Genomic DNA, 12,286 nt, shown 5'->3' on the forward strand with positions numbered 1-12,286 from the left:
GGTCCACGATTCTCCGTCATAGCTCGATCTTCCTAGCAATGGATATCTGCTACAACTTTGATCCAAATAGCTGTGGCTCTACCCAGATGATTTCCTCCACCATGACCCTTAGCTCCTCCTCTGAGAATCTGGGATGTCGTTGTGGTGCCATGGGTGTAGTGTGAGTGGTGTGGGTGAGGGTGTGTGGGGTGATGTGTTGGGCTGTGTGATGTAAGGTGCGTGGGTGGTGTATAGGTAATGGTAGTAGGTGGCTCTGGTTGTGCAAGTGCTCTTGCTATGTCGCTCTCTTGTCAATGGTTTGTAGTCGTAAAGGGTTGTGGGTAATGTGGGTGTGTGTTTTATAGTGATGTGGGTGTGTGGGTGTGGTGTGTGTATGGGTGTCAGGTGTGTGTAGTTTGAATTGTCCAATGTGGTGTTGTTTTGTATGTGTGTGTATTTTGAACGCAGCGGTATGTACCGCCAATTGTTTACGCCATTGAATGTCCGCCGTGGTGATTCGTGGGTCATAATGTTCTGGGCATTGTTCTCTTGGCGTAACGGTGTGGGATTTGATACCGCCAGTTTATCACTGACCTTTGGTGTGGCGGAATTGTGTCTGTGGCTGAATAGTGATGGATTGGTGTGTGTGTGTGTCATAATATGGTGAACGGCTATCCGCCGCCGCTGCGGTATGTTGGCCGCAGTCAGCATGGCGGTAAGTAGGATTTACCGCCAATGTCATAATGAGGGCCTATATCACTTATACTGTTGCTGAAAAAACAGGAATTGATCCAACTGTTTTAAAGAATTTTAGAACCAGCTTGTGGCTATGATTTGGGGCCAAAGTTCTGGTAACATCATTAGCAACCACCTCCAGATATCAAATTACTTTGATCCACAGAGGTGAGCTTATGCCCAGGACACAACACTGAACTTGTGTTATTAGTAGTTTTAGAAAACCTTACAATGGAAGTCAATTCCTCTCACACCTCTCCATTAGTTGTACCGGACCATTAAAGACTGTTTGACACTGTGGGTCATAACATCCTAGTCAACTGTGTTGAGGACAATTAATTTAGGGAATATCCAGCAGCAATCTGGCTAGATTCTTTAATTCCAACCTAATCACACACAGAAGCATTCCCATTGTCATCTTTCAAAATGAAAAGATGACATGTTCACTTGGAAGTTCTTCAGGAATCACCCTTATCTCCATTCTTGCTCAACATGTATTTCCAACCTTTGATTAAGGAACTGGCTGCCAAACCTACATAGCTAATACTCAGATTGTATTATGTTTGGAGGAACAACTTCCCTCCGAACTTGGGATCAAAGAGCTGATGTGGTTAGTCTGTCACGTAGGTTCTCATTATCCTAATGAGACTGCTGGATTTTTAGCAGCAGGATCGTCCGCGGTGTGGAAGACTGAGTCTAACTCACGGCGGGTGACATATGTTGCCAACTAACTAGCAGTGCCTCATCTCTACCAAAGGATAGTGATGATTGGGCAGCCGAGCGCGAGACATACTAGGCTTCTCAGGGAAGTCGGGGTCACTCAGGTCACATCCGGTTCTCTCATTTATAATTCAGTCTCATATATAAATGACGAACAGAAGCAGTATATGTTTCAATAATGAGTTTAATAAAACGACTGCATCTTAGATAGCAAAGCGTGAGCTGCAATAACCAGGGCGACACAACATGACTGTATTAAAATTGTGACGAGAAGAGTGAAGCATAAAAACAAAGCTATCATATTGGCACTATGGTTGATGGACTATCTCTTACCTAAGTTATAATTTTAGCACAGCATGTTAAGCTCTAGTTCTGCCTTTCAGGTTCCCCTGGGAAGACATCAACCCCCATACCTGAGCAAAGGCCTGTGATCTGCGTTAGCATCTGTAGCGAAGCATTCAGCAATCAGCATACAGTTGTGATTCACTGGCTGGAATCTCCCTCTAACGTGTAAGGGACAAGGAAGTGTTTATATAATAACACAGCTGATGTTCCGAGAAAATTTCCCTACATAAGGATGTGTATTTTCTCCGAATGTTGGAGACTAACCTTCTACCACGTTCACCGGCAATGTACCGAACTGCAGCCTTGAATGAAGCACAGAGTGAACAAGAATGTATTGTTTGAGAACAGAGTGCCGGCCTAGGCAAAAACAGTTAGATAGATGAAAATAAAACAAGACCGTAAAAATGGTTATTGTAATAATAATAATGCAAAGCTGAATAAAATATATCTAGGTTAAAGTGCACAGAGGCCTAGTGTGTTAAAAAAACGTGCATGGAGCTATAACTAAAATGGCTACACAACACCCTCCGCTTGTCGGTTGAAAGTGGTTCAAAGCCAAAGCTAAAATGTTGTTGCTGAAAAGCTCAACCTAAGATATATACAAAAGCAAAGTCAATTCGGACAAGTTAAAGGGACACACAAGCATCCAACAAGACAATTTAAAAAAGAGCATGTGGCATATAACCGGATTTGAAGTACATGTCAATTTAGAAAAGTTCCAATCTAGGTACGAGTCATGGAGAATAGGAGATCTTCCACTTCGGCCGATGTTAAAATCGGAAACTCCTCGCCAAGAAGGATCAAGGAGCAGGTTTGTTCCGTAGCCCCAGTGTCAACCAAGGCGGCATCCCGTGGTGTGCCCATTGATGAGTTGTGAACAACTTCCTTCAGGAAGGGTAACTCATAAGTAGCTTTACGCAGCAAATGAACCTCAATGCGCATGTCCGATAACGAACCCTCAGCGAGAACATCAATAGGTCAGCGTCTATTGCAGGCAAGCACTGCTGCGAAAGACAGATTTCTAGTGCATGTTCGAAAGAGCACCAGAGGCACCGAAACACGGGCTGCACACAATGAAAACCGGTCTGAATGACAAAGACCAGCCACACTCCAATTGCTCCAGGAGTGTTGCTCCAAAATACTGTATCATACGCTCATGATACAGCTGCACTGATGGGAGCGCCGTCATTTCTCCTCGTTGTGGCGGGACAGCCATTGCGTATAAACAACAGCAACAGCAAGATAACAGCTAATAAAGCCAAAGTTATCGGAACTCCCACAAAAATACTACCGAAACTTGAGAGGATAACTGAAGGTATTAAACCAAATACAGAAGAGAAGGTTTGAATGAAACCAGAACCAACAGCTTTGAAAAAATGTGCGATTCTACTTGTGCTGGACGCATTGAATATTTATCCCACGAGTTCACCAAAGTGTCTCGGAAAGTTTGTATTTAACAGGGACTGTAATTCTGCTGATCACCTTCCCACTTAAAGTGCATAGGTCTCGCGCACAGATGTAAGGGCCACATGCTTTTGAAACAGTAAAGCATTGAGTCTGCTTAACTTGTCAAAATTCACGTTTGAAGTAGCATCATGTGAGGCCAAATATCAGCTACCTCCTTAATTTTGGTGGGGGGAAAGAGTACGTTCCCGCAGCATGTAACGACCTTAGAGACCGAAACAACGTAAACTATTCCGGCCTGCATGCTACAACAGTCTTCATCATTGAGGAGGACGTAGCTGCCGTTTGAAAGCACCTGGAACGTAGGTCCAATCAAGGGGACTGGAACTCCCTTCAGATAACAAGCTAAGTTTGCAGCAGACGCGTTACACGCCCCATGCAAGGACAGCTGTTTACAAACCATTGAGTGTCTGACTGAAGTCTCGCATTCACTACCGCTAAGAAAGACTTCTTTTATGTCACTGAAGCATTTGTACGAGAAGGGAAGCTCCCACACTTCATGGATGTAACTATCTCCCAGCTTTTCATATCTGCTTACCGGAATGTGTTTTAAACAGGAGGTGAATTGAAGTGTTGAAATAGGCAGATTAATAACCCCGTGTATTAGCCACTCAGCAGATGGTATTTCGGCCACAGTAAAAGGCAACTTTTCTAATTTCTCGATGTTAAGCATGACATAAGTCGCTTCCTTTTTAGCCATTAGTTGTTTTTGTCGCGTTAGATTAAAGGAAGAAAATATCTCCCTTGCACTGACATGCTGCCAGGGAACGTGACCCGCCTTCAATGTTTGAAGCGTCGAACCCAACTGCATAATGGACCTGATCTGACCCTGTCCATGGTGTAAGGAAGACACATCTGATTGTATAATGTCTATTGCAGAAGAGATGATATTATTTATGGCATATATCCAGTCTGACAAGGTGTTAATCCCGTTATCCACAACAGCTAATGCCTTTTTTAGATCTTCCTGATCTATTTGCCTTAACTGGGCAGCAGCATCTTGTTGGGAAAGTTTCCAAATTTCATTATATACTGCATATAAGAAACGCTTCCTACGTGGTGTTCTGGGGCCTAACAGGAAATCTTGTAAATCAGTTGTGTTAGACAGGAGACTGAGGTGTTGTCTAACTGCATCTAGTGAGGATGATGTTAACCATTGTTGGCACAATTTTCCCACACTATGGCGGTCATTACAACATTGGTGGTAAAAGCCGCTTACCGCCGTGCAGAAGACCGCCAACACACCGCAGCGGCTGCAGAATTCGGCCACAGCTAATATGACCCACATCTTGGAACCCGCCAAAATTCAGACACCCACACAAGTCCGCCACACCAAAGGTCAGTGATAAACTGGCGAAAACAAATCCTCCACCGTCACGGCAACAGAAATAGGCCCACACTATCATGACACACGAATCCACGCGGCGGTCTTTCAACCGCGGTATTCCATTGGCGGTACACACCACCGCGCTCAAAATACACACACATTTACAAAACACAACCACATTGGACAATTCCAAATACACACACCTGATACATATACACACACCACTCCCACACACCCAATACAATATAAAACACACACCCACATCACCCACAAACCCCTACTACCAAAAATCGAGAACGAAGCACAGAGAGAGACACCACCAGCAAGTACAACAGCATCCACAGGCACATAACACCATCACCCACACAACTTCCACGTACCTCACACAACACACCACTACATATCACCACACTTATCACCACACACACCACCCCACACATCACCTACACCACCCCATGGCACAGCAAAGACAGCCCAGGTTCTCGGAGGAGGAGCTCAGTGTCATGGTGGAGGAAATCGTCCGGGTAGAGCCACAGCTATTTGGAGCACAGGTGCAGCACACCTCAATTGCAAGGAAGATGGAGCTATGGCGAAGAATAGTCGACAGGGTCAACTCAGTGGGACAATACCCAAGAAATGGGGAGGACATCAGGAAAAGGTGGAACGACCTACGGGGGAAGGTGCGTTCCGTGGTCTCAAGACACCACCAGGCAGTTCAGCGGACTGGCTACGGACCCCCACCTCCTGACCCACAACTAACAACATGGGAGGAGCAGGTCTTGGCGATTCTGCATCTTGAGGGCCTCGCAGGAGTTGGTGGAGGAATGGACTCTGGTAAGTCAAATCTTAACTATTACATCCCCCACCCTACCTGCATGCTATCACATATCCCCACACTCGCCCTCACCCCTATCACTCCAACTCCTCACAAATGTCCCAATATCACAAACCACACATCCCAACACCAAGCCCTGCATGCAACAACAAAGCATGGACACCCATCACTAAAGCATGCCCACTGCCCATATCCATACACCCCCCTAAACCATCATTACACAAGCTCCCACATAGGAATGCCAGCACTGGGGTACACGGTCACCCACCCATTGCACACCATGCCACACACAGATGCAATAATCATGCCTTTCCACCTCTGCAGGATCACTACCCAACGTCACCAGACAGGAGGGTCCAGACATGTCCACTCCACCCACAGAAGAGGCCCACAGTGATTACAGCACCTCTGTCCAACTGGATCTAGATGACCAGCCCGGACCATCGGGGGCCTCGGGACAGTCGGTTCCCCTCACACAGGCACAGGCCACCACAGACCTTCCCCCCACTGGAAACACCAGCACAGCACCCACCCAGCGGGCCCATACCTCCGTCCCCAGGACACGTCAATCAGCTGTGTGTCCACCACTACAGGGAACCCAGGATAACCCACCACCCCAACAACAACAGGGACCTGGGGGCAGTGGCAGTGGGCACACGGTCCAGGAGACGGAGGCCCAGGAGCACAGGGGAACTGGGAGGGCTGCTGTGCGACAGGGAGCGGACAGGCCAAGGGAACCCACTCTCCACGAGGCCCTCTCCTCCATCATGGGACTATACCACCACTCCTAGGAGACAATGGCAACGGTACTGGCCAAGTTTCAGGAGACCCAGCGCCTGCAGGAGGAACAGTATATGGGCTTCAGGGAGGAACTCAGAACCATCAGCTCCACCCTGGGCACCATCGTAGGGGTGCTGAAGGAAGTACTTAGCACCAGGAGGGACACTGTGGCACTCCAAGGGGCCCCTGACACTAGTATGGACGATGAACTGCCCACTACCTCTGCTGGCGCTAGTGGACAGGACGCCCCGCCACAGGACCACCACACCAGCACCCCACCCCCTGCAGAGGGAGAACCACCCCGCAAACGGTCCCTGAGATCCAGGAACAAGACAGAGCACGATGCCAAGATCCCCGCCAAGAAATGAGACCACCCTGATTGTCATCCCACTGTCCCACTTTGTCACCCTGCCCATAATTAAACTGCCTCAGCTCCACTTCCTATGCCCATATGGGCAATGCACCTGTGAGACTAATAGACTGGACTCTGCCATGGACACTCCTCCGCCATCACCCCTCACCATTTAACTTCCACCTCCAATATTGAGCACTTAAAGTACAAAACAATCTGGAGTCTGTCTGTGATTTCGAAATAGTGTCTTTGCAATGACAGTGACAAAATGTTCTTGAAATAGTAATGTCAACATACCTATGTCACACAGCTCTAGTCCATGAGGAATCTAAGCAGATGACACACGTTGGGACCCACATCTGTGAAACCATATGGGAAAGTGACAACTCAGTGACCATACACTGGGTGAAAACGTCAGACAGTAGAGAGGTAGCAGTGTAAAAGTACATGTAGTAGGCAGGAATGTATTCTTACCTGTGTTTCAATGGAATATTGCTGGATCACTGAGTCCCTGTTCTGCATGTCTTCTTCCTCTGCTTCATCCTCATCACTGTCCACAGGCTCCACAGCTGCCACAACCCTGCCATCTGGACCATCCTCCTACAGAAAAGGCACCTGTCATCGCAAAGCCAAGTTGTGAAGCATACAGCAGGCCACGATGATCTGGCACACCTTCTTTGGTGAGTAGAATAGGGATCCACCTGTCATATGCAGGCACCTGAACCTGGCCTTCAGGAGGCCGAAGGTCCGCTCGATCACCCTCCTAGTTCTCCCTTGGGCCTCATTGTAGCGTTCCTCTGCCCTGCTCACTGGGGGCAGTAGCCATGACAGGTTGGGGTAACCAGAGTCACCTGCAAATGGCGAGGGACAACTGTTAGACACACACTAACCTGTAGGGATAACCCCAGACAACCATTCCCACTGTCTTGCTTCCAGGGGCTCACCTAATAGCCACACACGGTGCCTCTGGAGTTGACCCATCACATAAGGGATTCTGCTATTCCGCAGGATGTAGGCGTCATGCACTGAGCCAGGGAACATGGCATTCACATGGGAGATGTACTGGTCTGCCAAATATACCATCTGCACATTAATGGAATGATAACTCTTCCGGTTTCTGTACACCTGTTCACTCCTGTGGGGGGGGGGGGCAAAGCCACATAGGTCCCATCAATGGCACCTATGATGTTGGGAATATGTCCAAGGGCATAGAAGTCACCTTTCACTGTAGGCAAATCCTGCACCTGAGGGAAAACGATGTAGCTCCGCATGTGTTTCAGCAGGGCAGACAACACTCTGGACAATACGTTGGAAAACATAGGCTGGGACATCCCTGATGCCATGGCCACTGTTGTTTGAAATGACCCACTTGCAAGGAAATGGAGCACTGATAGCACCTGCACTTGAGGGGGGATTCCTGTGGGATGGCGGATTGCTGACATCAGGTCTGGCTCCAACTGGGTACACAGTTCCTGGATTGTGGCACGCTCAAACCTGCAGGTGATTATCAAATTTCTTTCCTCCATTGTCGACAGGTCCACCAGTGGTCGGAGGATTCCGCCATCTCCTCACATGTCCCAGTGGAAGGTGCCTATGAAGGACAACAGCAAGCACAGAGTCAACCAACTCAGAGGTACGTACCCACAGCTTACACAGAACACGAATCATAATCCGATAAGTGGCCTGTATGTGTTTTGAGACTAGGGCTAGGTGTGTGTGACGCAGTTGAAAATGAGGCCATGTGGGCCCCTGAAATGGCGGCTGCATGACCTCTAAAGTGGGACAATGGGATGTGAGGTAACTGCGCTGGCGTTGTACACCGTCGCGGTATGCGGTCGGAGACCATGGCGCAATGCTGCATTGGTTAACATTGGACCCTATGGGACCCAAGAGCCAATGAAGATGTACGCCGGCGGTGATGGTACGCACTGCCGCGGACGTGACCGCCGGGGAAGTGACTGCCATTTTCTATCACTTCAATCACTCGATACCTGATCTTCGACAGGAGAGGACCTACACTGCAAGTGCTGCTGTGACCTCAGTCTGGAAGAGACAATGGCTCGTGCGTCTGGGGAAAAGGCCCCTGCCTTCAAATCAGAGGAGTTGGAGAAGCTCGTTGATGGGGTCCTCCCCCAGTACACGCTACTCTACAGTCCTCCAGACCAACAAGTAAGTACACAGGGAGCATGTTGTATGGGCTATGCCTGTGTGGAGAGGGCTGGATGTTAGAAGGAAGGGGGCTGAGTGCTGCGTGCATGTAAGATGGTGAGTGCATGTGCCACATGGCAAGGGTAGGGATGGGGGCCACTCACTTTGACGGTGCAGTTGGTAATTACTTCTCTTCTTCCCCTGTACATTTCATGTAGGTCAGCGCCCACCAGAAGAAGGATATTTGGCGTGCCATCGCCAAGGACGTCCGGACCCTGGGGGTCTACCACAGACAGAGCACCCACTGCCTGAAAAGATGGGAGGACATTCGCCGCTGGAGCAAGAAGATGGCGGAGGATCAGCTGGGGATGGCCTCCCAACGTGGGAGGGGTGCCTGTCGAACCATGACCCCCCTGATGTTCAGGATCCTGGCGGTGGCCTACCCGGAGTTGGATGGGCGCTTGAGGGCATCACAGCAGACACAAGGGGGTGAGTATGTCTGGGTGGGGGAGGAGGGCTGTGGGTTTCTCTAGGCCAGTGTGAGTTCCATAGGCTAGGCCCCTCCGTAAGGCATGGCCCTGTGGCCCCCCACCCCACCTCTGTAGAGTGCCAAGTACAGCTATTCATGCCCCAGGGTCATCTATGTGTGCAGATGTCATCCATAGCTTTGAAGGCCAATTCCCAGGAATTGCACTGTAGAGCCCAAGTGTGCGGAGTAGTGCAGGGGGCTTTTGTGTCTGTCTTGTCTGCCAACTGTAGCGGTAATCCATGCACTCAACATGTCTTTATTCTGCCCCCCCCCTTTTTGTGGTTTCCCTGTTCTTCTGTGCATTAGCATCATCAGGCGGAGGAGCAGTGGCACCGGAGCACGAGGGAGCTGCATCCCACATGGCCATGGAGGGCCACACTACGGACTCTGAATTCACCAGTGGGACGGAGGGCGAGGGGAGCTCCACAGCGGGACAGGAGCTGAGATAAGCGACACGGACTCGTCCTCTGATGGGAGCTCCCTTGTGGTGGCGCAACATCTGTGACGCCCGCATCGACAGGTACAGCCGCCACCCCCCCTACCAGCACAACCCTCCCAGCAGACCCTCAGCCTTCGCCCCATGCCCGCTCACCCAGGAGGGTGGGCATCACCTTCGCCCCAGGCACCTCAGGCCCTGGCCCAGTCACCCCTGCTGCCCTCAGTGAGGAGGCCATTGACCTCCTCAGGTCCCTCACTGTTGGGCAGTCTACCATTTTGAATGCCATCCAGGGTGTAGAAAGACAGTTGCAACAAACTAATGCATTCCTGGTGGGCATTCATTCTGGTCAGGTGGCCCTTCACCGAGCCTTTCAAACTCTGGCCTCAGCACTGATGGCAGCCATTGTCCCCGTGTCTAGCCTCCCCCCTCCAATTTCCTCCACCCAGACCCAATCCCCTGTACCTCTGCCTATCCCAAGCACACCATCAGATCAGCCTGCACACACCTCACCACACAAGGGAAGCTCAGGCAAACATAAGCACCACACATCCCACAGGCACTCAAGCAAGCATCACACACATGCAGACACAGCAACATCCACTGCCTCCACTGTGTCCCCCTCCTCGCCATCTCCCTCCTCCCTCCCAGTCTTGTCTACACACACACCTGCATGCACTACCTCTTCAGCCACTACGTCCCTCACCAGCACACCCACCAGCACACCCGCTCACGTGCAGTCACCACTCCCACTACCATTCACACGTCCCCTGTGTCCTCTCCCAGTGTTTCTGTGACGCCCCCTCCCAAGATACACAAACGTAGCCAAACACCCATCCAACAGCCATCCACCTCACGACAGCCTCCAGCTCATGCACCTGCACCCAAAGTCACCAAACGTACACCTCCTACTAACACCACCTCTTCCTCCACTCCCAAACCCCCTCCAGCTACCCGTCCCAGTGTGTCCCAAAAACTTTTCATGTCCAGCCTTGACCTTTTTCCCACACCTCCCCCACCCTGTCCATCTCATAGGTCCCGAAGTAGCACCTCAGCCACAACATCTCCGGGACCAGTGGTGCCTGTAGTCACAGGTATGTGGAGTACACCGGCCACCAGGACAGCCAGTGTGGCACGTAGCCACAGCACAGCCAGTCCCCCCGTGAAGCATCAGAAGTTGGCCAGTGCCCGGCGGGAGAGGGGGAAGGCTCCAACCACCAAAGCCGCTCCCAGGGGTCCCGGTGGGAGTGTGGACTCAGCTGTGACACCTCCTAAGGTGGGGAAGGGCCACAAGAAACCCGGCAAGTCTGGGAAGAGCAGCACGGCGGAGAAGACCGCCATCATCCCCGCTGCCCAGGAGGCCACCGCCAGCCCCAGCCCAGCTGCCCAGGAGGCCACCGCCAGCCCCAGCCCAGCTGCCCAGGAGGACACCGCCAGCCCCAGCCCAGCTGCCCAGGAGGACACCGCCAGCCCCAGCCCAGCTGCGCCATGAAGGACCACCAGCACAAGCCCCGCTGAACAGGGCACCGCCAACTCAAGCACCGCTGAACAGGGCAGGCACCGCTGAACAGGGCACCGCCAACTCAAGCACTGCTGAACAGGGCACCGCCAACTCAAGCACTGCTGAACAGGGCACCGCCAAATCAAGCACCGCTGAACAGGGCACTGCCAACTCAAGCACCGCTGAACAGGGCACCGCCAACTCAAGCACCGCTGAACAGGGCACGGCAAATTCAAGCACCGCTGAACAGGGCACCGCCACCTCAAGCACAGCTAAACAGGGCACCGCCAAATCAAGCACCGCTGAACAGGGCACCGCCAAATCAAGCACCGCTAGCCCATGAGCGGCAGGGGCACTGACGCAACTGGGACCGTCACGGAGTGAGTGATGAACTCTGGGTACCCGTCCCCCTCCAGAACCAGTGGAGACATGCATCCACTCTGTCTATCCTTAACAGGATGAAGCACTCTGGGCACCAGTCCCCCTCCAGAACCAGTGGAAACATGCATCCACTCCATCTGTCCTTCACAGGATGAAGCACTCTGGGCACCAGTCCCCCTCCAGAACCAGTGGAGACATCCATCCACTCCGTCTGTCCTTAACAGGATGAAGCACTCTGGGCTCCAGTCCCCCTCCAGGACCAGTGGAGACATCCATCCACTACCTCTGTCCTTCACAGGATGAAGCACTCTGGGCACCAGTCCCCCTCCAGAACCAGTGGAGACATGCATCCACTCCGTCTGTCCTTAACAGGATGAAGCACTCTGGGCACCAGTCCCCCTCCAGAACCAGTGGAGACATCCATCCACTACCTCTGTCCTTAACAGGATGAAGCACTCTGGGCACCAGTCCCCCTCCAGAACCAGTGGAGACTGTTATCAACTTGAGAGACTGTGGCTTTGCACTCCCCAGGATGGAACAGTGGGCAAACCACCCACTGTAGAGTCTTGAGAGACTGAGGCTTTGCACTCCCCAGGATGGGACAGTAGGCAAACCACCCACTGTAGAGACTTGAGAGACTGTGGCTTTGCACTCCCCAGGATGGAACAGTGGGAAAACCACCCACTGTAGAGACTTGAGAGACTGTGGCTTTGCACTCCCCAGGATGGAACAGTGGGCAAACCACCCACTGTAG

Source organism: Pleurodeles waltl, chromosome 3_1, assembly GCF_031143425.1.
Source record: "Pleurodeles waltl isolate 20211129_DDA chromosome 3_1, aPleWal1.hap1.20221129, whole genome shotgun sequence".
Lineage (NCBI taxonomy): Eukaryota > Metazoa > Chordata > Amphibia > Caudata > Salamandridae > Pleurodeles > Pleurodeles waltl.